This window comes from Tachysurus fulvidraco, chromosome 3 (assembly GCF_022655615.1).
Source record: "Tachysurus fulvidraco isolate hzauxx_2018 chromosome 3, HZAU_PFXX_2.0, whole genome shotgun sequence".
Taxonomy (NCBI): domain Eukaryota; kingdom Metazoa; phylum Chordata; class Actinopteri; order Siluriformes; family Bagridae; genus Tachysurus; species Tachysurus fulvidraco.
In genome coordinates this window covers 28,000,748-28,026,732 of record NC_062520.1, presented here as the reverse complement: position 1 = coordinate 28,026,732, position 25,985 = coordinate 28,000,748, and the positions used below count along the sequence as shown (strand labels likewise).

The 25,985-nt window shown below is 39.1% G+C and overlaps 1 long non-coding RNA gene across 1 annotated transcript; it reads left to right on the top strand.

The window, feature by feature from the left end:
• The first annotated feature begins 4,064 nt into the window (after positions 1–4,064).
• On the top strand, positions 4,065–25,017 carry LOC113648170. The gene is made up of 4 exons (XR_003441848.2): positions 4,065–4,269; positions 23,533–24,533; positions 24,627–24,696; positions 24,797–25,017. It is a non-coding gene; the product is annotated as an uncharacterized LOC113648170 (long non-coding RNA).
• Positions 25,018–25,985: the final 968 nt, after the last annotated feature.

Genomic DNA, 25,985 nt, shown 5'->3' with positions numbered 1-25,985 from the left:
TGCTCCTGGTCGAGAGGTTATCCAGAGTAGAGCAGAGGGAAGCAGATTCCCCTTGATGAGGTTCGTCAGCAGAACATCCACTGAGGCTGACGCGGTCACATCACACAATCTCTCATTCTTCTGGAAATTTAGAGGAAGTCGACACTCATCCAGACCATCAAAGATCAACACCACTTTGTAGGAGTCACAATCTATTGATTCTAGTTTTCTTATTTCCGGGGGAAAATTATGAAGAAGATTCATGAGACTGAGATTTTGCTGCTTCATCAGATTCAGCTCTCTAAAGGGAAGTGGGAACATGAAGGTGACATCCTGATTTGCTTTTCCTTCAGCCCAGTCCAGAATGAACTTCTGCACACAGACTGTTTTTCCAATTCCAGCAACTCCTTTAGTCAGCACAGTTCTGATGGACTTGTCTTTAAAGAGCTCATTACATTTGATGGGTTTCTCCTGTGTTGCTGGTCTCCTGGACGCTGTCTCAATCTGTCTCACTTCATGTTCATTATTGACGTCTCCACTCAAACCCTCTGTGATGTAGAGATCTGTGTAGATCTTATTCAGACGTGCTGAGCTTCCATGCTGTGGGATTCCTTCATTAATTCTTTTAAACTTCTCTCTCAGCTTGGACTTCAACTTTGGCTGATACACAGAGGAGGGTTCTAATAAACAAAGTAATAACATGATTTAATGCAAATTCAGTTCTGTCAGGACCACTTTGTCACAAGGGAATTAGATGATGTGCATACAGTTAGTGTTGGCGGTATGGTTCTGTTCTGGGCAAGAATCCATGTGCCCGTCCAAGCGCATGCATGGACAGAGTGGGGAGAGCAGCGACTAGAAAATAGAATAGACCCCCCCTAACAGAACCACTAGCATGCATAATATTGATAAGCAAAGTAATAAAAGTACTGATGTAAGTATTGATAATAAAAGTATTGATATTTACATGTTATTGGAAAGAATAAATGAATGGATAGATAGATAATCAAATAATTAGGGAGAGAGAGAGAAAAAGGTATGTGGAGATTTAAGACAACTGGTACAGCGAACACTCCGTTCCGGCATGGAACGGCATGGTTCCGGTGTGGTGGGCTCTAGGTTGGACAGAGCGGGGAGAGCAGCGACTAGAAATTAGAATAGACCCCCAAAACAAAACCATGTGCCAAGGGGAAAAACCCCCAACATAACTGTAGCAGTTTGAAGCTGGTCATCCGTAACTGATCAAAAATCAGAGGAGCGTCGTCCTGGTTGAGCGAATAACGGCATAATGCAACGAGCACTTTGCTGAGTCAATTAAAGCGAAGTGTGGAGCAAAGGGGGGCGTGATGCACCCCTGTGCAGCGCTATGAACGAGCATGTTGGATATCCACTAATAATAAAATGATGGGTAGGGGAGCACGCATCCTGCTGAGTGAAGCAGCATATTGTGACAAGCATGTTTGCTGTAGTCTGTAGAGCCGAGTGTGAGTCGTAGAGGGGGAAGCATGATACGCCCCTGCGGCAGCGATGAAACGATGAGCATGTATTATATATGCTAGGCTTATGGGGAACAGGTAGGGGAAGCATGCACCCTGTAGAGGACTCTAGTTGCTCGTGGGGCTTGGTATTCGAACATACTTTTAAAGGCTATTCCGGGGCTAATCGACAGTCAGGGGAAGCATCGCCCTGGGCTGAGCAGATGGCGGCATATGTGCACGAACTTGCAGCTGCAGAAGTTGAGGCCGAGTGTGCAGCGTAACGGAGAGAGTGGGATACGCCCCGTGGCAGTAATATAGCGATGGCATGTTGTGCATACGCTAAGTTAGCAACGAGCATGTATTAAATCCACTCAGCTAGTGCAGCAGTGGAAGCTTCCCCTGAGCTGAGCGGATGGCGGCATATGCATTTTTTTTTTTTTGTGTAACAAGCATGATGTGAATCCACTCAGCTAAGTGCAGCAGGGGAAGCTTCCCCTGAGCTGAGCGGATGGTGGCATATTTGCAACGAGCATGTTGCTGTAGTAAGTTGAAAAGCTATCCCTCGGTTGGCTAGTGCGTGATTGGATGCTGCGGAGACGTCTTCCTGAGGGAGAGAGAGAGGGACGGGTGTGTGGAGTCATGATGATCCTCCGGGCTTTCCTTATACGCTGCCTGGTGCAGATGTCCTGGAGGGAGGGAAGCTCACCTCCGACGATGTGGCTGGCGGTACGCGCAACCCTTCCAGAACTTTAAGGTTGCCAGCGTGCTGTTTCCGAACCAACAGTGGTGCAGCCCGTCAGGATGCTCTTTATTGTGCAGTTGTAAAATGTTCTGGGGATGCTGGGGCTTGTTCCTATCTTCCTCGGCCATCTTGGAAAGAAGAGACGTTGAGTGCCTTCTTCGGCGCTGCCTCAGTGTGTAGGTCCAGGTGAGATCCTTGCTGACGTTAAACGAGAACTTAGCTGCTCACTCGCTCCGCAGAGGTCCGTCGATAGTAGTGGGTTTGTGTTCTATGCTCTGTCTCCTGAAGCTCCTTCTGCGATGTCAGCTTTGCCTGTCCATGCCGCTTTTCGACTGTTTTAATGAGCTGGGTAGCATATCAACTGAAGCAAAAACAGAATTGGGGAGAGGAATGATGTAACCTGCATAACATAGCTAACATTCCGTAGCGTAGCCTAGCAAGGTGTAGCATGACCTAGCGTGTCATAACGTGGCCTAGCAAGGCATGACTTAACCTGGCATAAAATGATGGAACATGGCGTAGCATGCGTAACCTTGCATAGCAGGCATATCGAGGACCTAGCAAAACGTAACATAGCAAAGCTAGCATTGCATGGCATGGCCCGTCCTGACATGCATGCAAAACATAGCTTAACATGGCGAAGCATGCATGGCATGACGTAGCGTGACATGACGTAGCGTGAAATGACTAGCCTAGCTTGCGTAACGTAGCGTAGCACGCGAGGCGTGGCATAACGGACTGGACAACACACCAGCCCTAAGGTTGCTTCCGGCTCAACCTTAAAGCATATTCAAACGTTCCTTTCGGCTTGGGTAACCGGTAGTAATCAGGCATAGCATTACCTAGCAAAACGTAACATAGCAAAGCTAGCATTGCATGGCATGGCCCGTCGTGACATGCATGCAAAACATAGCTTAACGTAGCGAAGCATGCATGGCATGACGTAGCTTAACACCGCGAGGCATGCACTAACCTAGCATGACATGGCGTGTCCTAGCATGACGTAGCGTGACAATGACTAGCCTAGCTTGTGTAACGTAGCGTAGCACGCGAGGCGTGGCATAACGGACTGGACAACACACCAGCCCTAAGGTTGCTTCCGGCTCAACCTTAACCTTTACATGATACTAAAATAAAATTTAAAACTAAAAGTGTTCATATCTATAACTATTTCTTCTCTCTTAAAGTGAACCTGATGGAATAAAGTCATGACTCAGAGCTCTTACTGTTGTGCAGTGTGTTAGCAAGATCTGTGTGGTTCATGTTCTTCAGGACGTGCAGTGTGATCTTCAGCGCACCCTTTCTGACACTGTGCAGATCTTCCTCATCCTCCAGCTCCTGGTAAGAAACACATCTAAATATTATCATGTTACAGTGGCAGATGCTTTAAAATAAGAAGAAGCCTCTTTTTATTATTACATTTAAAAATTAGAACTTAAATTCTGATTATAACTGATTACCCATAATGCTGCTGCACATCAAGACATTACAAGGATCACAAAACACACACCTTGAATATGGATTCCAGAAGATTTTTGCTGATTTCTCCTTTTGTGGTCTGTGAATAAAAAAACACATCGTATTGGACGTATATGGATGCATTCATAGCTGCACAAATGACACACTAATAAATACAGATATTTAACACTATCCTCTTAATACAATACACTGATTTCAGGATTTCTTAACTGACACCAACATGTTTAGAAACAAATGTTTGAATAAATGAATAAAATCTTTATATTGTCATTAATGTCCCAGGTGTAAATGTTCTTCTGAAGCAACACAGACCCTCCAGCTCAGGGACCGCAGACTGAACTGAACTCTCAAAGCAGCTTTCCTCACTGCAGTCTGTGCTGCAGCACTGCACAGTTTAGTGTGTTACTGCTTCAACACCTGATGAAGCTCATGAAGGGCTTCATAATGAGACGAGTGAGTTTGATCAGGTGGAACACAGCTGTAAAACACCTCACTATACTGACCTCACATTAGTAGAACTGGCTCTGTTGCTGAATTCAAGTGGATGATCCATTGACGCGTCACTCTTCATGGACACACAGCTGGGTTCTGGTGAGTCTGATCTCTTTCCCTCCATCATTCTAGAATTACAACAGAAATATCAGCACTAATTAATACTCTGCTGTCTCAGCACTGTTAAACAATGTGTTCATTAAACACCAATAATTCCATCTTTTTAATTCAGATCCAGTCTGAGCTATGCTGAGCTATGAACAAAGCTATGCTGCTCTTATGCTCCACAGTCCTTTTTACTCTTTTCTCAGTGAATAATTTGTCTAAACTGTTCTTAGATCAGATCAGTGATATATTCACTGCTATTAAACACCTTAAAGCAAAGTTGAGTTCCTCTGTTAACTAGTGAGTGTTTAGAGATACAGATGTGTTCCCATGAGATAGTGTGTATTTATTGCTGGTGAATGTAAAAGTAAGTCACCTCTCGTCTTTCTTTAAGTCCTGTTTTCCAGACACATTCATGTTGGAGGTCGTCTCCTTCTCCAGATTACAGCAGGACACACCATTTGAATTATATAATTATAATTATATATAAAGTTTGTGCATAAAATTTAAATATTTGTTTTGACAAAATTATAAAAATAAAAAAAAAGTAATTTTCAATTGTACAAAATTCACTTACGTAAAATGAATGAAACAAAGTTGTGTTGCTTCTGCAGTACTGCACATTGATCAGCAGATGGCGCACATGCGCAGATAGAACACGCACATGGTACAATTTTCTCTTCTGATTAACCCCATTTTGTGCAGTTCGTTTTGTGTTTATGCGGAGACACAGTTAAGATACTTTACTTATTTGCATTTATATCTATATTTTCAAAGATTAGAATTGTGAATTACAGATTACAGAATTTCCAGATGTATTTCACGTGTGTAATTTACCTTGTTTTCACATTATTATTAGTCACTCTGCATTCTGTTTTTATTCCTATGTAATATTTATGGGGGTTTGCATCTCTTCTCTGCTCAACCCCCTTGCTCGACCTTCTTCATCCTCCCTGACTGCAGAAGACTTTGCTTCTTTCTACCAGGAGAAGCTTGAGGAAATCTCCTTCGTTGTCACATTTCTCAACTGTGGCAGTTGTAAAATACAACTCATCCAGTCCTGCAATCCTACCACCTGCCCATTGGATCCACTCCCTACCACAATGCTCCAGACTATCTCGCAAGACCTTTTGCCCTTCGTCAATAGATCCATAGCATCTGGCCAGGTACCAACTACTTTCAAGAGAGCAAGGGTGGAATAATCTTTCAAGGTGGCAAGGGTGGAATAATCCCATCCTAAAGAAACCTGCTCTGGATCCATCAGTAACTACAGACCGGTATCACTTCTCTCATTTCTTTCAAAAATTCTTGAACGTATTGTCTATAATCAACTGTCTGTCTATCTCTCACAGAACAACCTCCAATACCCCAACCAGTCTGGCTTTAAAGCATCTCACTCTACAGAGACAGCCCTTTTGGATGTCTCTGAGAAGCTACATCTTCTCTTTCCCACCCTCAGATGCCACAGCTTCTGACCGGATCTCAGTATGTCTGGCAGAAATTTCATCATGGATGACTGCTCATCAGTTAAAGCTCAAATATAGCAAAACTGAATTGCTGTTCATCCCAGGTGATTCATCCCCAGGTCCCCATGATCTTGCCCTTGCACAACGATCAGCCACAGCTCGCAACTTGGGGTAACCATCAACTGTCCTTTTCCTCTCATGTTGCTAATGTGACTCGCTAATGTCAGATTCTTCTCTACAACATTAGAAGTGTTTTGGCCATTTTTGTCCACACAGACTGCGCAGGAACTTGTTCAGTCTCGTCATTTCTAGACTGGATTACTGCAATGCACTGCTGGCCGGTCTACCTATGAACGCAAGCCGTCCTCTGCAAATGATCCAAAATGCAGCTGCCCGGCTTGTTTTCAACCTGCCAAAGTTCTTGCATACCACCCCGCTGCTGCGATCCCTCCACTGGCTTCCGGTAGCTGCACGCACCCGATTCAAAACACTGATGCTTCCTACAAAGCCAAAAATGGACCAGCTCCCTTTTACCTCAAAGCCCTCATCATTCCTCGCACTGCACCCCGCAACCTCCGATCTACCAGCACTGCTCGACTGTTTCCACCATCTCTCAGGGTAAGAGGCAAGTATACTACAAGACTCTGCTCTGTTCTGGCACCAAGGTGGTGGAACGAACTTCCCCTAGAGGTCCAGACAGCTGAGTCACTGGCTATTTTCAAGTGGCGGTTGAAGACCTACTTATTCAGGAAACACTCCAACTAGCACTTCTTTCCTTATCTTTTGCAAAGAAAAAAACACCCTTTGACATTGGAAACATTTGAAGTTATTGTCTGCGATTTGATTGACTTGGCAGAGCCAGACTATACACTTGCTTTTTCTGAATTATTTTCATGTGCAGGGCTACAAACGGTAGTATAGAGGTTTGCTTCAGAATCTTGCATGGCATTTGAATGAAGCTGGTGGCTCTGGAGCACATCCTGAAGAGCAAGCATGAACACCACTCGGCCATTGCCGGAAATAGCATTCAGCTCCTCCATGTATCTCAATGCTAGTTCGCTGCTTATCTCAATGCTAACTTTCCTGGCATAAATAACGGACTGTTCTAACACACCACGTCATGGAAGAGTCTTTAGGATATGGCAGTTCACCAAGACTATCAGGGTTGATCCTTAGAACTGATCTTTCGGATGAGTACTGAATGAGAACTCTGCCTGTGGGCTGATCTGGCTCATCAGGAACCCTAATTATTTTTGCAACCTCCCCATTTGCTTCAAAAAAACTTGTTACATCTTCATTTGTGTAGTTTCTGTCTACCCCTGTGACATACAAGCAACTTTGCCATGTACACTATATCGATTACAAAGATCCATTATTTTTTCTTGGGACATAAACATCAAGTTCAGTTCAGTTTTTTTCCTTTTCCTGAGGACAACATGCATGGAATTCTCAGGAATTCTCAGTCCTACCACTTCCCCAGAAACATGATTTACACTCGTAAATCTGATGATTTGTGTGTGGTATGATCATTTTCATGCAATCTTGGGTATCAGCATGTGTTTTGAGTGAATCCCTGCATGCATGTACAAAAGTGCTACTCAGGAGTGAAAAGCCGTTTGCCGCAGTCTCAGCGCTCTTGCGCCTTTCTTTAATGCTTTTTCGTGAAACCTTATATAAGCACACATCTGATAGGCTTGCAATGGGCTGATTCACCTTGATTCCACCTTGAACCATGATAGGACACTGTGTTTGTCAGAAATCTCGGAAAAAAGCTTTTTAACATTATTTTATACTAAATAATATACAATATAATAGTTCATATTGAAGCCAATATGTTGATGAAAATATGGTTTACACTCGAAAATCTTATGATTTGTGTGTGGTATGATAGTTTTCATGCATTTGTGTGAATATCTGCAAGCATGTAGAAAAGTGCTACTCAGGAGCTGAAAAGCCGTTTGCCGCAGTCTCAGCGTTTTAGCGCCTTTCTTTTAATGCTTTTTCGTGAAACCGTTTTTAAGCACACATCTGACAAGCTTGAAATGGGCTGTTTCACCTTGATTCCATGAACCATGATAGGACACAGTGTGTTTATGTCAGAAATCTCGGAAAAAACCTTTTTTACGCTAATTAATATAAAATATAATAGGTCATATTAAAGGCCAATATGTTGATTAAAATATGGTTTACACTCGAAAATCTGATGATTTGTCTGTGGTATGATCATTTTCATGCATTTTTATTGAATCCCTGCATGCATGTAGAAAAGTGCTACTCAGGAGCGTAAGAGCCATTTGCCGCAGTCTCATCGCGCTAGCGCCTTTCTTTTAATGCTTTTTCGTGAAACCGTTTTTAAGCACACATCTGACAAGCTTGAAATGGGCTGTTTCACTTTGATTCCATGAACCATGATAGGACACAGAGTGTTTATGTCAAAAATCTCGGAAAAACGCTTTTTTACGCTAAATAATATAAAATATAATAGGTCATATATGTTGATTAAAATATGGTTTACACTCGAAAATCTTATGATTTGTGTGTGGTATGATAGTTTTCATGCATTTTGTGTGAATATCTGCAAGCATGTAGAAAAGTGCTACTCAGGAGCTTAAGAGCCGTTTGCCGCAGTCTCAGCGTTTTTGCGCCTTTCTTTAATGCTTTTTCGTGAAACCTTATATAAGCACACAGCTGACATGGGCTGTTTCACCTTGTTTCCATGATAGGACACATTGTATTTATGTCAGAAATCTCGGAAAAAAGCTTTTTTACATCATTTTATACTAAATAATATAAAAGTTCATATTATAGGCCAATATGTTGATGAAAATATGGTATACATTCGAAAATCTGATGTTTTGTGTGTGGTATGATCATTTTCATGCATTTTCAGCGTGTTTTCAGTAAATCCCTGCATGCATGTAGAAAATTGTTACTCAGGAGCTGAAAAGCAGTTTGCCGCAGTATCAGCGCTCTAGCGCCTTTCTTTTAACGCTTTTTCATGAAACCTTATATAAGCACACATCTGACAAGCTACAAATGGGCTGTCTCACCTTGTTTCCATGAAGCAATGATAGGACACAGTGTGTTTATGTAAGAAATCTCGAAAAAAAAGCTTTTTTACGCTAAATAATATAAAATATAATAATTCATATTAAAGGCAAATATGTTGATGAAAATATGGTTTACACTCGAAAATCTTATGATTTGTGTGTGGTATGATAGTTTTCATGCATTTGTGTAAATATCTGCAAGCATGTAGAAAAGTGCTACTCAGGAGCTGAAAAGCCGTTTGCCGCAGTCTCAGCCATCTAGCGCCTTTCTTTAATGCTTTTTCGTGAAACTTTATGTAAGCACACATCTGATAGGCTTGCAATGGGCTGTTTCACCTTGATTCCATGAACCATGATAGGACACAGTGTGTTTATGTCAGAAATCTCGGAAAAAAGCTTTTTTACGCTAAATAATATAAAATATAATAGGTCATATTAAAGGCCAATATGTTGATTAAAATATGGTTTACACTCAAAAATCTGATGATTTGTCTGTGGTATGATCATTTTGATGCATTTTTATTGAATCCCTGCATGCATGTAGAAAAGTGCTACTCAGGAGCTTAAGAGCCGTTTGCCGCAGTCTCAGCGTTTTTGCGCCTTTCTTTAATGCTTTTTCGTGAAACCTTATATAAGCACACAGCTGACATGGGCTGTTTCACCTTGTTTCCATGATAGGACACATTGTATTTATGTCAGAAATCTCGGAAAAAAGCTTTTTTACATCATTTTATACTAAATAATATAAAAGTTCATATTATAGGCCAATATGTTGATGAAAATATGGTATACATTCGAAAATCTGATGTTTTGTGTGTGGTATGATCATTTTCATGCATTTTCAGCGTGTTTTCAGTAAATCCCTGCATGCATGTAGAAAATTGTTACTCAGGAGCTGAAAAGCAGTTTGCCGCAGTCTCAGCGCTCTAGCGCCTTTCTTTTAACGCTTTTTCATGAAACCTTATATAAGCACACATCTGACAAGCTACAAATGGGCTGTCTCACCTTGTTTCCATGAAGCAATGATAGGACACAGTGTGTTTATGTAAGAAATCTCGAAAAAAAAGCTTTTTTACGCTAAATAATATAAAATATAATAATTCATATTAAAGGCAAATATGTTGATGAAAATATGGTTTACACTCGAAAATCTTATGATTTGTGTGTGGTATGATAGTTTTCATGCATTTGTGTGAATATCTGCAAGCATGTAGAAAAGTGCTACTCAGGAGCTGAAAAGCCGTTTGCCGCAGTCTCAGCCATCTAGCGCCTTTCTTTAATGCTTTTTCGTGAAACCTTATGTAAGCACACATCTGATAGGCTTGCAATGGGCTGTTTCACCTTGATTCCATGAACCATGATAGGACACAGTGTTTTTATGTCAGAAATCTCGGAAAAAAGCTTTTTTACGCTAAATAATATAAAATATAATAGGTCATATTAAAGGCCAATATGTTGATTAAAATATGGTTTACACTCAAAAATCTGATGATTTGTCTGTGGTATGATCATTTTCATGCATTTTTATTGAATCCCTGCATGCATGTAGAAAAGTGCTACTCAGGAGCTTAAGAGCCGTTTGCCGCAGTCTCAGCGTTTTTGCGCCTTTCTTTAATGCTTTTTCGTGAAACCTTATATAAGCACACAGCTGACATGGGTTGTTTCACCTTGTTTCCATGATAGGACAAATTGTATTTATGTCAGAAATCTCGGAAAAAAGCTTTTTTACATCATTTTATACTAAATAATATAAAAGTTTATATTATAGGCCAATATGTTGATGAAAATATGGTATACATTCGAAAATCTGATGTTTTGTGTGTGGTATGATCATTTTCATGCATTTTCAGCGTGTTTTCAGTAAATCCCTGCATGCATGTAGAAAATTGTTACTCAGGAGCTGAAAAGCAGTTTGCCGCAGTATCAGCGCTCTAGCGCCTTTCTTTTAACGCTTTTTCATGAAACCTTATATAAGCACACATCTGACAAGCTACAAATGGGCTGTCTCACCTTGTTTCCATGAAGCAATGATAGGACACAGTGTGTTTATGTAAGAAATCTCGAAAAAAAAGCTTTTTTACGCTAAATAATATAAAATATAATAATTCATATTAAAGGCAAATATGTTGATGAAAATATGGTTTACACTCGAAAATCTTATGATTTGTGTGTGGTATGATAGTTTTCATGCATTTGTGTAAATATCTGCAAGCATGTAGAAAAGTGCTACTCAGGAGCTGAAAAGCCGTTTGCCGCAGTCTCAGCCATCTAGCGCCTTTCTTTAATGCTTTTTCGTGAAACCTTATGTAAGCACACATCTGATAGGCTTGCAATGGGCTGTTTCACCTTGATTCCATGAACCATGATAGGACACAGTGTGTTTATGTCAGAAATCTCGGAAAAAAGCTTTTTTACGCTAAATAATATAAAATATAATAGGTCATATTAAAGGCCAATATGTTGATTAAAATATGGTTTACACTCAAAAATCTGATGATTTGTCTGTGGTATGATCATTTTGATGCATTTTTATTGAATCCCTGCATGCATGTAGAAAAGTGCTACTCAGGAGCTTAAGAGCCGTTTGCCGCAGTCTCAGCGTTTTTGCGCCTTTCTTTAATGCTTTTTCGTGAAACCTTATATAAGCACACAGCTGACATGGGCTGTTTCACCTTGTTTCCATGATAGGACACATTGTATTTATGTCAGAAATCTCGGAAAAAAGCTTTTTTACATCATTTTATACTAAATAATATAAAAGTTCATATTATAGGCCAATATGTTGATGAAAATATGGTATACATTCGAAAATCTGATGTTTTGTGTGTGGTATGATCATTTTCATGCATTTTCAGCGTGTTTTGAGTGAATCCCTGCATGCATGTAGAAAAGTGCTACTCAGGAGCTGAAAAGCCGTTTGCCGCAGTCTCAGCCATCTAGCGCCTTTCTTTAATGCTTTTTCGTGAAACTTTATGTAAGCACACATCTGATAGGCTTGCAATGGGCTGTTTCACCTTGATTCCATGAACCATGATAGGACACAGTGTGTTTATGTCAGAAATCTCGGAAAAAAGCTTTTTTACGCTAAATAATATAAAATATAATAGGTCATATTAAAGGCCAATATGTTGATTAAAATATGGTTTACACTCAAAAATCTGATGATTTGTCTGTGGTATGATCATTTTCATGCATTTTTATTTAATCCCTGCATGCATGTAGAAAAGTGCTACTCAGGAGCTTAAGAGCCGTTTGCCGCAGTCTTAGCGTTTTTGCGCCTTTCTTTAATGCTTTTTCGTGAAACCTTATATAAACACACAGCTGACATGGGCTGTTTCACCTTGTTTCCATGATAGGACACATTGTATTTATGTCAGAAATCTCGGAAAAAAGCTTTTTTTACATCATTTTATACTAAATAATATAAAAGTTCATATTATAGGCCAATATGTTGATGAAAATATGGTATACATTCGAAAATCTGATGTTTTGTGTGTGGTATGATCATTTTCATGCATTTTCAGCGTGTTTTCAGTAAATCCCTGCATGCATGTAGAAAATTGTTACTCAGGAGCTGAAAAGCAGTTTGCCGCAGTCTCAGCGCTCTAGCGCCTTTCTTTTAACGCTTTTTCATGAAACCTTATATAAGCACACATCTGACAAGCTACAAATGGGCTGTCTCACCTTGTTTCCATGAAGCAATGATAGGACACAGTGTGTTTATGTAAGAAATCTCGAAAAAAAAGCTTTTTTACGCTAAATAATATAAAATATAATAATTCATATTAAAGGCAAATATGTTGATGAAAATATGGTTTACACTCGAAAATCTTATGATTTGTGTGTGGTATGATAGTTTTCATGCATTTGTGTAAATATCTGCAAGCATGTAGAAAAGTGCTACTCAGGAGCTGAAAAGCCGTTTGCCGCAGTCTCAGCCATCTAGCGCCTTTCTTTAATGCTTTTTCGTGAAACCTTATGTAAGCACACATCTGATAGGCTTGCAATGGGCTGTTTCAACTTGATTCCATGAACCATGATAGGACACAGTGTGTTTATGTCCGAAATCTCGGAAAAAAGCTATTTTACGCTAAATAATATAAAATATAATAGGTCATATTAAAGGCCAATATGTTGATTAAAATATGGTTTACACTCAAAAATCTGATGATTTGTCTGTGGTATGATCATTTTCATGCATTTTTATTGAATTCCTGCATGCATGTAGAAAAGTGCTACTCAGGAGCTTAAGAGCCGTTTGCCGCAGTCTCAGCGTTTTTGCGCCTTTCTTTAATGCTTTTTCGTGAAACCTTATATAAGCACACAGCTGACATGGGCTGTTTCACCTTGTTTCCATGATAGGACACATGGTATTTATGTCAGAAATCTCGGAAAAAAGCTTTTTTACATCATTTTATACTAAATAATATAAAAGTTCATATTATAGGCCAATATGTTGATGAAAATATGGTATACATTCGAAAATCTGATGTTTTGTGTGTGGTATGATCATTTTCATGCATTTTCAGCGTGTTTTCAGTAAATCCCTGCATGCATGTAGAAAATTGTTTCTCAGGAGCTGAAAAGCTGTTTGCTGCAGTCTCAGCCATCTAGCGCCTTTCTTTAATGCTTTTTCGTGAAACTTTATGTAAGCACACATCTGATAGGCTTGCAATGGGCTGTTTCACCTTGATTCCATGAACCATGATAGGACACAGTGTGTTTATGTCAGAAATCTCGGAAAAAAGCTTTTTTACGCTAAATAATATAAAATATAATAGGTCATATTAAAGGCCAATATGTTGATGAAAATATGGTTTACACTCGAAAATCTTATGATTTGTGTGTGGTATGATAGTTTTCATGCATTTGTGTGAATATCTGCAAGCATGTAGAAAAGTGCTACTCAGGAGCTGAAAAGCCGTTTGCCGCAGTCTCAGCCATCTAGCGCCTTTCTTTAATGCTTTTTCGTGAAACCTTATGTAAGCACACATCTGATAGGCTTGCAATGGGCTGTTTCACCTTGAATCCATGAACCATGATAGGACACAGTGTGTTTATGTCCGAAATCTCGGAAAAAAGCTATTTTACGCTAAATAATATAAAATATAATAGGTCATATTAAAGGCCAATATGTTGATTAAAATATGGTTTACACTCAAAAATCTGATGATTTGTCTGTGGTATGATCATTTTCATGCATTTTTATTGAATCCCTGCATGCATGTAGAAAAGTGCTACTCAGGAGCTTAAGAGCCGTTTGCCGCAGTCTCAGCGCGCTAGCGCCTTTCTTTTAATGCTTTTTCGTGAAACCGTTTTTAAGCACACATCTGACAAGCTTGAAATGGGCTGTTTCACCTTGATTCCATGAACCATGATAGGACACAGTGTGTTTATGTCAGAAATCTCGGAAAAAAGCTTTTTTACGCTAAATAATATAAAATATAATAGGTCATATTAAAGGCCAATATGTTGATTAAAATATGGTTTACACTCAAAAATCTGATGATTTGTCTGTGGTATGATCATTTTCATGCATTTTTATTGAATCCCTGCATGCATGTAGAAAAGTGCTACTCAGGAGCTTAAGAGCCGTTTGCCGCAGTCTCAGCGTTTTAGCGCCTTTCTTTAATGCTTTTTCGTGAAACCTTATATAAGCACACAGCTGACATGCTTTCAATTGGCTGGTTCACCTTGTTTCCATGAAACATGACAGGACACAGTGTGTTTATGTCAGACATCTCGGAAAAAAGCTTTTTTACATTATTTTATACTAAATAATAAAAAAGTTCATATATAGGCTAATATGTTGAAAATATGGTATACATTCGAAAATCTGATGATTTGTCTGTGGTATGATCATTTTCATGCATTTTCATTGAATCCCTGCATGCATGTAGAAAATTGTTTCTCAGGAGCTGAAAAGCCGTTTGCCGCAGTCTCAGCCATCTAGCGCCTTTCTTTAATGCTTTTTCGTGAAACTTTATGTAAGCACACATCTGATAGGCTTGCAATGGGCTGTTTCACCTTGATTCCATGAACCATGATAGGACACAGTGTTTTTATGTCAGAAATCTCGGAAAAAAGCTTTTTTACGCTAAATAATATAAAATATAATAGGTCATATTAAAGGCCAATATGTTGATTAAAATATGGTTTACACTCAAAAATCTGATGATTTGTCTGTGGTATGATCATTTTCATGCATTTTTATTGAATCCCTGCATGCATGTAGAAAAGTGCTACTCAGGAGCTTAAGAGCCGTTTGCCGCAGTCTCAGCGCGCTAGCGCCTTTCTTTTAATGCTTTTTCGTGAAACCGTTTTTAAGCACACATCTGACAAGCTTGAAATGGGCTGTTTCACCTTGATTCCATGAACCATGATAGGACACAGTGTTTTTATGTCAGAAATCTCGGAAAAAAGCTTTTTTACGCTAAATAATATAAAATATAATAGGTCATATTAAAGGCCAATATGTTGATTAAAATATGGTTTACACTCAAAAATCTGATGATTTGTCTGTGGTAAGATCATTTTCATGCATTTTTATTGAATCCCTGCATGCATGTAGAAAAGTGCTACTCAGGAGCTTAAGAGCCGTTTGCCGCAGTCTCAGCGTTTTTGCGCCTTTCTTTAATGCTTTTTCGTGAAACCTTATATAAGCACACAGCTGACATGGGTTGTTTCACCTTGTTTCCATGATAGGACACATTGTATTTATGTCAGAAATCTCGGAAAAAAGCTTTTTTACATCATTTTATACTAAATAATATAAAAGTTCATATTATAGGCCAATATGTTGATGAAAATATGGTATACATTCGAAAATCTGATGTTTTGTGTGTGGTATGATCATTTTCATGCATTTTCAGCGTGTTTTGAGTGAATCCCTGCATGCATGTAGAAAAGTGCTACTCAGGAGCTGAAAAGCCGTTTGCCGCAGTCTCAGCCATCTAGCGCCTTTCTTTAATGCTTTTTCGTGAAACCTTATGTAAGCACACATCTGATAGGCTTGCAATGGGCTGTTTCACCTTGATTCCATGAACCATGATAGGACACAGTGTGTTTATGTCCGAAATCTCGGAAAAAAGCTATTTTACGCTAAATAAAATAAAATATAATAGGTCATATTAAAGGCCAATATGTTGATTAAAATATGGTTTACACTCAAAAATCTGATGATTTGTCTGTGGTATGATCATTTTGATGCATTTTTATTGAATCCCTGCATGCATGTAGAAAAGTGCTACTCAGGAGCCGTTTGCCGCAGTCTCAGCGTTTTTGCGCCTTTCTTTAATGCTTTTTCGTGAAACCTTATATAAGCACACAGCTGACATGGGCTGTTTCACCTTGTATCCATGATAGGACACATTGTATTTATGTCAGAAATCTCGGAAAAAAGCTTTTTTACATCATTTTATACTAAATAATATAAAAGTTCATATTATAGGCCAATATGTTGATGAAAATATGGTATACATTCGAAAATCTGATGTTTTGTGTGTGGTATGATCATTTTCATGCATTTTCAGCGTGTTTTCAGTAAATCCCTGCATGCAAGTAGAAAATTGTTACTCAGGAGCTGAAAAGCCGTTTGCCGCAGTCTCAGCGCTCTAGCGCCTTTCTTTTAACGCTTTTTCATGAAACCTTATATAAGCACACATCTGACAAGCTACAAATGGGCTGTTTCACCTTGTTTCCATGAAGCAATGATAGGACACAGTGTGTTTATGTAAGAAATCTCGAAAAAAAAGCTTTTTTACGCTAAATATAAAATATAATAATTCATATTAAAGGCAAATATGTTGATGAAAATATGGTTTACACTCGAAAATCTTATGATTTGTGTGTGGTATGATAGTTTTCATGCATTTGTGTGAATATCTGCAAGCATGTAGAAAAGTGCTACTCAGGAGCTGAAAAGCCGTTTGCCGCAGTCTCAGCCATCTAGCGCCTTTCTTTAATGCTTTTTCGTGAAACCTTATGTAAGCACACATCTGATAGGCTTGCAATGGGCTGTTTCACCTTGATTCCATGAACCATGATAGGACACAGTGTGTTTATGTCCGAAATCTCGGAAAAAAGCTATTTTACGCTAAATAATATAAAATATAATAGGTCATATTAAAGGCCAATATGTTGATTAAAATATGGTTTACACTCAAAAATCTGATGATTTGTCTGTGGTATGATCATTTTGATGCATTTTTATTGAATCCCTGCATGCATGTAGAAAAGTGCTACTCAGGAGCTTGAGAGCCGTTTGCCGCAGTCTCACCGCGCTAGCGCCTTTCTTTTAATGCTTTATCGTGAAACCGTTTTTAAGCACACATCTGACAAGCTTGAAATGGGGTGTTTCACCTTGATTCCATGAACCATGATAGGACACAGTGTGTTTATGTCAGAAATCTCGGAAAAAAGCTTTTTTACGCTAATTAATATAAAATATAATAGGTCATATTAAAGGCCAATATGTTGATTAAAATATGGTTTACACTCGAAAATCTGATGATTTGTCTGTGGTATGATCATTTTTATTGAATCCCTGCATGCATGTAGAAAAGTGCTACTCAGGAGCTTAAGAGCCGTTTGCCGCAGTCTCAGCGCGCTACCGCCTTTCTTTTAATGCTTTTTCGTGAAACCGTTTTTAAGCACACATCTGACAAGCTTGAAATGGGCTGTTTCACCTTGATTCCATGAACCATGATAGGACACAGTGTGTTTATGTCAGAAAGCTCGGAAAAAAGCTTTTTTACGCTAATTAATATAAAATATAATAGGTCATATTAAAGGCCAATATGTTGATTAAAATATGGTTTACACTCGAAAATCTTATGATTTCTGTGTGGTATGATAGTTTTCATGCATTTTGAGTGAATATCTGCAAGCATGTAGAAAAGTGCTACTCAGGAGCTGAAAAGCCGTTTGCCGCAGTCTCAGTGCTCTAGCGCCTTTCTTTAATGCTTTTTCGTGAAACTTTATCTGATACACATCTGATAGGCTTGCAATGGGCTGTTTCACCTTGATTCAGTGAACCATGATAGGACACAGTGTGTTTATGTCAGAAATCTCGGAAAAAAGCTTCTTTACATTATTTTATTCTAAATAATATAAAATATAAAAGTTCATATTATAGGCCAATATGTTGATGAAAATATGGTATACATTCGAAAATCTGATGTTTTGTGTGTGGTATGATCATTTTCATGCATTTTTAGCGTGTTTTCAGTGAATCGCTGCATGGCGTGTACAAAAGTGCTACTCAGGAGTGAAAAGCCGTTTGCCGCAGTCTCAGTGCTCTAGCGCCTTTCTTTAATGCTTTTTCGTGAAACCTTTCATAAGCACACAGCTGACATGCTTGCAATGAGCTGGTTCACCTTGATTCCATTAGCCATGATAGGACACTGTGTTTATGTCAGAAATCTCTAAAGTGACTAAAGTTACTCTGGATAAGGGTGTCTGCTAAATGCCAGAAATATAAATGTACATGATTAATTACAAACTGATGCTACTTACTTACAAGGTTCTAAATGTTTTTTCTCCCATGTATCACACCAGTCTCCTAACACACTACAATCTGTCACGCTGTCTGAAATCACAAAACTCAAGACTTCTGGTAGTTCCCAGAATATCAAAATCTACTAAAGAAGGAAGAGTGTTTTCATATTTAGCACCCAAATTTTGGAATAGTCTTCCGGGCTCAGACACACTTTTCTAGGTTAAATCAGGTGCATGTCAGTTATACACATAATACGGCATACACATAATCATGTGCTCTAGTACAGCTCATCAAATGCATCTAGTGCTTGCTAATATAATGAATATAATGCAGCTACGCTAATTCACTGCTTCACTTTTTTTTAACCATTCTGAGGCATCCAGAGATCGTATCGTGTTCTGTGTCACGAAGTTCTTAGACTTTCATTGAGATGAGGCCAATCCTGTGAGGATCTTGAGGTAAAGCTGTAAAACACTCTGTAATGCTGCTTTGAAACAATGTCTATTGTTAAAAGCGATATACAAATAAAATTTTATTGAATTGAATGACTCATTGCAGCTAAGGCTTGCCCATTTAAGCACCACCGCTCTCCGATTTACATGTCTAACAGTTCTTGGAAACTCTATGGTTGGGCATATAAAATTAGCTAGACCTTTATGAGATCTAGCAGCACTGGTTCTGTGTATTCTGGGAGCCATGGTGCCGGAACTAGCGTAGTAGGCAGGCATAGATTCTCAAGGTAGTTTTTTCATGTAGGAGCTAATGATATATGCCTTTGTTAGTCAGTGGTTACTAATTGTAGATATTGTAGATGTGTGTAAATTAGCAAAAGCAATTTCCAATGCTGTAGTAAGCTCTGGCCCCATCCCAATGTGCCATGGTGATGTAGTTTACAGCTGGTTATGATGGCTGAACTTCAAGAATAGCACACAGTTTAAGAACAGACTTGGTAAATCTGTGACAATGCAGTGCAAGGGCCAGGGAGTCAACACCGAGTGCATCTGGGTGCATGCCTCTAAAGCTAAAATCTCTGTCAGACTAACAAACATAGCAATGAGAAAAAATTGGGACACGCCATGAAAAATGTAATTAAAAAAATCCAAATTAACCCCCATATTTTCTTGTACTTAAGTTGGATAAAATTGTCTAAGTTGTATTACAGCAGGTGCAAATAAACATTGTTACAGAGCATTTTGAAGAAGGCTTGCTTTATTTAATCCTCAGATATGTAGTTTAGTCTAATGGTTGCTTAATGGTTGAAGTGAGAGAGCTCTCTGAGTCCTTCAGGAAGAAGATTGTTGATTCTTATGAGGGATATAAAAAGATATAAATGGATGGATGGAATGGCTATTACAAATGTCCCGGTATCCGGTGTCTGCCCTCCATGCTCGTTCCCTTCCCACCCTCTTACCTCCTCCGCTCGCCGCGCTCGCCTTGGGTGACACTTCCCCTACAGTCTCCATTATAGCTTATATGCATTGTCATATCGCGCGGCGGGGCTTATGCGTTTTAGCGACAGCTGTCGCGATTATGCTGCAAGCCAGCCCAGGGTGACACATCCTCCACATCTCCACTAACTAGTGTACCCCAACGCCTGTAGTCCATCTCGCAGCGGGGCCCCTGGCTCCCTCTTCCCACGACCCATACTTAGCTCCGATCCAGCCTCGCACTCCCCACTTCGCCCACCTGGCAAATACGCCGCCCGTGTTTCATTGTCCCTACGCCATGCAAAAAAATTTTCCGCGCGGGAAAAATTCTCCCAGAACAGAACCATCCCGCCAACACAAACTGTATGCTCTCATCCTTCTTTACGAAGTGGTCCTGACTGAAGTGAGGTTATTTTAGCCAAAGGGGAACGTTTTACTCAGTAGAAAAAAAAATTAGCACTATCAATGGACGAAGAATTGCTAAATATTATACAGCTTACAAACTTTTAAAGCTGAATGTTTACCATAATTAATGACTTTTTAACATTCAGCTCATATACAAGTTAAAAGAAGGTCATTAATTATTGGTAAAAAAAAAAATACCTGACAAAAAAAACTGACAAATTTTAACAAATGTCAGGAGGGAATTTGTTTTAAATCTATAATGAACAGAGAAATTATGGTGACCTAAAAGTTGCTCAGGAACTCTTGGTTGCACAACTCCATTAGAGGTGTTTACAGACCATGGCAGTCAAGGAGTAGTAAATGTAAAGTTTTATGAAATGTTGTACTGTAAAGCAGTATGTAAAGCAGTAAAGAAAAAAACTGTATTTTCTGATTTCTAATGGTCAGCACAAACTTAGAGAAAAAGCTTTGTTGTTAATTTTCACAAGGTAGAAAGAAAAGCGCAAGATGTATGTTTCTGGGGTGATAGAACATAAACTCTGTCTAAAATCTGATTCCAACAGGCTGTAGACAATAAAAAGGGTACCAACAGTACTTTTTGTATTGTCTTGTAACTTTATGTTTGCACTGTCTTTTGTCCTGCACTGGCTTGTTTGTCTTGTCCTGCACTGTTTGCACCAGTTGCACAGTTGCACTTTATGTGGTTAAGTCTACTTACATGTCCTTAGCGCTGTCTTTGTTTTATGTAGCACCTTGATCCTGGAGAAACGTTGTCTCATTTCACTGTGTACTGCCACAGCTATATACGGTTGAAATGACAATAAAAGCTACTTGACTTGAAAATAACCCATCATATTTTTTAGTTTTTTAGTATGTTAAAAATGATGAGGGGTGCGGTGGCTTATAGTGGTTAGCACGTAATTGTGCCGCACACCTCCAGAGTTCGATTCCCACCTCCACCTTGTGTGTGTGGAGTTTGCATGTTGCATGGATTGGCATCTCTGGAAAATTGTCCGTAGTGTGTGAGTGAATGAGAGTGTGTGTGCCCTGCGATGGGTTGGCACTCCGTCCAGGGTGTATCCTGCCTTGATGCCCGATGACGCCTGAGATAGGCACAGGCTCCCCGTGACCCGAGAAGTTCGGATAAGCAATAGAAAATGAATGAATGAATTAAAAATGATATTCAAACATCAAAGAGTATAAGAAAGAGTAATAGCATTCAGAAATAGCTTCTCCTCAACTGGCAGTTAAGACACAATCGGAAGTGGTACTCAATGCCGTTAGTCAATATAATTTTGAATTCTGAGTAAATACTGTCGTGTACTTAAGCATTATGATGTTAAACCAGTGTCTTAAGCACGTGTGAACACATGCCTATTTTTTTGGCTGAAGGGGTCAGGTGACATAATAGCACACATCAGCAAGACAGGTTCGGAGGATCACTAATGACTCCAGCCACCCATCCCACAGACTGCTCTCTCTGCTCCCCTCATGAAGACGTCTCCGCAGCATCCGATCCCGCACTAGTCGACTGAGGGATAGCTTTTTCCCTCAGGCCATCAACAGCCATACCTAACACAGCATACAGCATACTTCCACAATATGGTATGCTAAACACTGCACTGCACAAAAAAACTTCAGCAGGTCAACACTGGACTACACACACAAACTGGATTCATACGTCATCTATTCACACAGATTTTGTGACATAGATAGACAAACATTTGAGTCTAGTCCAATGTCAGCTGGATTAAAAAGAACAAAGCAGTCATATCAGCAGCACATTGATGACCTAAGAGAAAGCAATGCATAATCAGTGTGTGGAATAAAATTTGATTCTGTATTCAACCAGTTGCATTACTTTCATGTCTGCCAGCCTGGTCTCCCACCATGTCTAGGACATGACCTTTTTGAGGGCATTGTTTCCTGTGACTTAGCATTATGCATTAACCACTTGGTAAACAATGAGAAACACCTCACGTTTATAGAACTTAATCGATGCATAATGAAGTTAACTTATCTTGGAAACGATGCAGATGACAAACCTCCTGAGTTTTGTCCAAACAGTAGGAAGTTGGGTGGGCATGCTGTCCATAATTGGTGCCTGTTGAGGGTCCTCCCATTACTGATTGGAGACCGGATTAAAAGCCCAAGTGAAAGCAATGTTTGGAAGTTGATTTTGCTCCTGAGAGAAATAGTTGTGTATGTGTGTTCTCCAGCTATTACTGCTGATCAGGTCGCTTATTTAGGTGTCCTCATTGAAGAGTACATCCAGTCTAGAGTAAGAGGTCTCCCTTAAACCCAAACATCACTATCTCTGTCACTATCCAGAGCTTATAATCAAGTTTGGACCTCTTATACGTCTCTGGACTCTCAGATTTGAAAGTAAACACACTTATTTTAAACAGTGTGCAAGAAAATTGCACAACTTTAAAAACCTGTGTTCTACTTTGGCAGAGAGACATCAGCTCTTACAGTCATACCTAAATGCCGGGACTCTTTTTCCCCCTGTAGTTCAAGTGGAAAGAGGAAATGATTTCCATATTGGTGACTACAATGAGAGCATTAAGGCAGCAACTGCAGCATTTAGTTTCACTCGTAGCTCCACTGTAGCTGCAAATGAAGTCATTTACAAAGGCACAAAGTACAGAAACAACATGTACGTTGTACTAAAAAATGATGAAAAGGGTCTAAACATGGGTGAAATTAAACTGAGTTTGATTCACTCCAATGAGTCTGTCTACTTTGTTGTGAGGATGCAGCAGGCTGTGGAGCTAGTTGATATGGGCATCCATTGTCTAACAGAGACTGATCAAGAGTCAAACTACATTTGTGTAAACAAGAGAATCTCCTTGAATCCATTAGTTTCATCACTTTTCTCAGATTTGTAGAACCATGTAATCATTAGGGGAGGAAGTACGAGATGCTGTGTTGGCTGTCCTACCTGGGCTACCAGAGGATAAACTTTCTTCTCTCCTGAACATTTTGGCAAGCATAGGAGTTGAATCCAAATCTGACCTGCAGTTCATTAAAGAGGAGGATCTCCCTGATTATATCACACCAATACAGTGTCGTCGACTCCTCAGTGCATGGAATGCAGGACGTATGGCTTTTGTGAAACACAATTTACTGGGATTTTTCATACACTGTTAATGTGGACCAATACTTAAAGGCACCATAAAGATAATGCATACAACATTTGAGTATGCTTTAATGCTTAACTGTGCAGGGAACTCCAATTTTGGGACTCTCAATCTTTAGGATTTATACTTGCTTAACATAGTACAATTATGAAAATATCTTAGTGTTCTAAGAACACACCCTCTCTTGAATTTAAGACAACAATAGAGAAATGAATGAGAGATTTGTTGAGCTATATTAGGATTATACAAAGTGACTTTTTTTTTCAGATCGAACAAGTTGTGTAAAAGTAACACCTCGAGAAACCACAAACATGTTTTCTGATACCACAACGGAGGTCTTCTTATCATTAAAGTCTTGTGCATCAAGCACTCCAAGTGTGTCCAGCACAGATAGTTCCAGTACAACTGTGGATTTATCTGTATGGCCCGAAAACGTTGAAGTTCCCTGGAATAGGATGTCTTCTGGTATTAAAACAGCCATTTCACTGGGAAAACGCCCTACAGCAAAGGCTCGCAGAGAAATGTAGAGTTAAATCCATTGAAATCACAGTGCCTGATTGTTGCTAAGAAGATAGTTAGACAATATCCAGAATGCTTTGCTGATGTCCTCAGAGATGGCACAAAGATTGGCACTGGCTATGGATCTCTGATGAATCAAATTAAAACAAGAGTAGAGCATGCTAATCGTGGCTGCTCACTGTCAAGATGCAGAAAACAGAAAATGACCTCAAATTCACCATTGGAACACATTGCTCCAGGACCTGCTGACCAGTACGGTTGTGTGAGATGGCAGCCTGAGTGTCCTTGTAGAAGAAACTGAGGAGAGTCTCAAAGATAAACAAAAAGAAATGAAAGACTTCTCTAGTACCAGTGAGGGACCAGCTGGAGCAGAGAGAAGACATCTCAGCCAGTTAATGGAAGTGACATACTATCTCCAACGGAAATCAATCAATGCCTGTCCATCACCATCCTTTGCTGAGTTGAAAAATGACTGGCCATACCTTTTTACACCAAAAGAACTTTATAGCCACTCTAAATCACTCACAAACATTAGCATTCTGGAAAAACTTGAGAAGTCCTTGGAAGAGAAGGGAAAGATGATCATTCAGTTCTTCCAACAAAAGCCAGCAGGGTGTAATGCAAATGATATCCAGCGCATACTTATGAAGTTTGATGATAGTGGAGCATCTTGTTTCATCCCATGCATGATCCTTCTACTACTATCTCATTTCAAAGTGAAACCTTAAGCACTCGTTCTTCAGGCTGATGTAAGCCATATATAGTGCTTTATTATTAAAAACTTGATCTCATATGTAAATACATACAATGTGTCACATGTTTTTCTATCTTCTTACTTAAAGGTATCGGCAACAGTAGCTGATGTTGAAAAAAGTTTCACTCTTCCAGACTCTCCAAGACTGATCGTCCTAGGTAGTGAACAATGTTTTGAACACTGTTGTAATTGTTCAATAATTGTTGACTGTCCTATTTTCTGTTACACTTTATTTCTTATTTTCAATATTATTTTTAGGTGAAATCCTCACTGCAACTCAACCTTGTGGCTGGATTTGCAGCTTTGTTTGCATCTTACTACAACTTCTTGGGTTTTGGAGAATTTACAGGATTTTATTGGCAACTCTAGTTGCCAACTAAATACTGTAATTTGGAATAAAAAAAAAATACTATAACTCATACAAGTTTAATTCTTTATTACTGTAAAATAAACAATAAAGTACTGTATTTTACAAACAACAATTTGTAAATTGCTTTACAGTATCATGCTGCAGTCCATTTTACAGCAATTAACAACATTTTTACAGAACTTTACTGGCAACTTTTTTGCCAGTAAAATCCTGTAAATTCTACAGTAATTTTTTTACAGTGCACAATAACAAATTAACAGAATTAAATCAAATTAAAGAATAAAGAACATAAAACCAATCGTCACTGGAACAACAGAGAAAACAAATAATCTCACCAATACATTGGCAAAAATACATAGATTAACCAAAAATAACTAAAATCAATTAAATAAACACACAAATGGACCATCTAAGTGCAAAAGAGCACTCCCACACCATTAGCGCATTCACAACCGCATTAAAATACCATTCACGAACGTTCAACGAAGAACAAGACAGCGGTGACGTCACTGCATGCCCCTATCACTCTACAACAGGGGTTCCCAACCTTTTTTGTGCCAGGGACCGGCTTATTCATAAAAAAAAAATTCCAGGGACCAGTTGTCAATTTTAATGCCTCAATTTCAAGATGCATCGTTTGGAACATATCACTGTGTAAAGCAGTAACATCCCATCATTTAATTGCATATAATGAACATGGTGGCAACAAACTTGTAGGAATATACAGATCTTTTTAAACTTTCAGACCGGTTCACAAAATGTTTCCCCTTTCTCCCATACAATTACTTCAAAAGCAACTTACGTAGCACTCACTCACCAACAGGTGACAACAAAGGATAATTGCTATTATATCCTAAAACTGTCTGCCAGTTTTAACTGGCTCTTATTTTCATACAAACACAGTGATTTCAGCCCATAAGTTTTAAAAGTATAAAATTAGAGATTAAGCTTTAACGTTTAACAAAAAATACCAGACTGATGTTGAGGATATCAGAACTTGCCGCTGAGCGTCCAAATCACGTTTCTTTAGAAAAACTCCTCCGTTTTGTCTTTGAGAGTGGGGTGTTTGGTGGATAA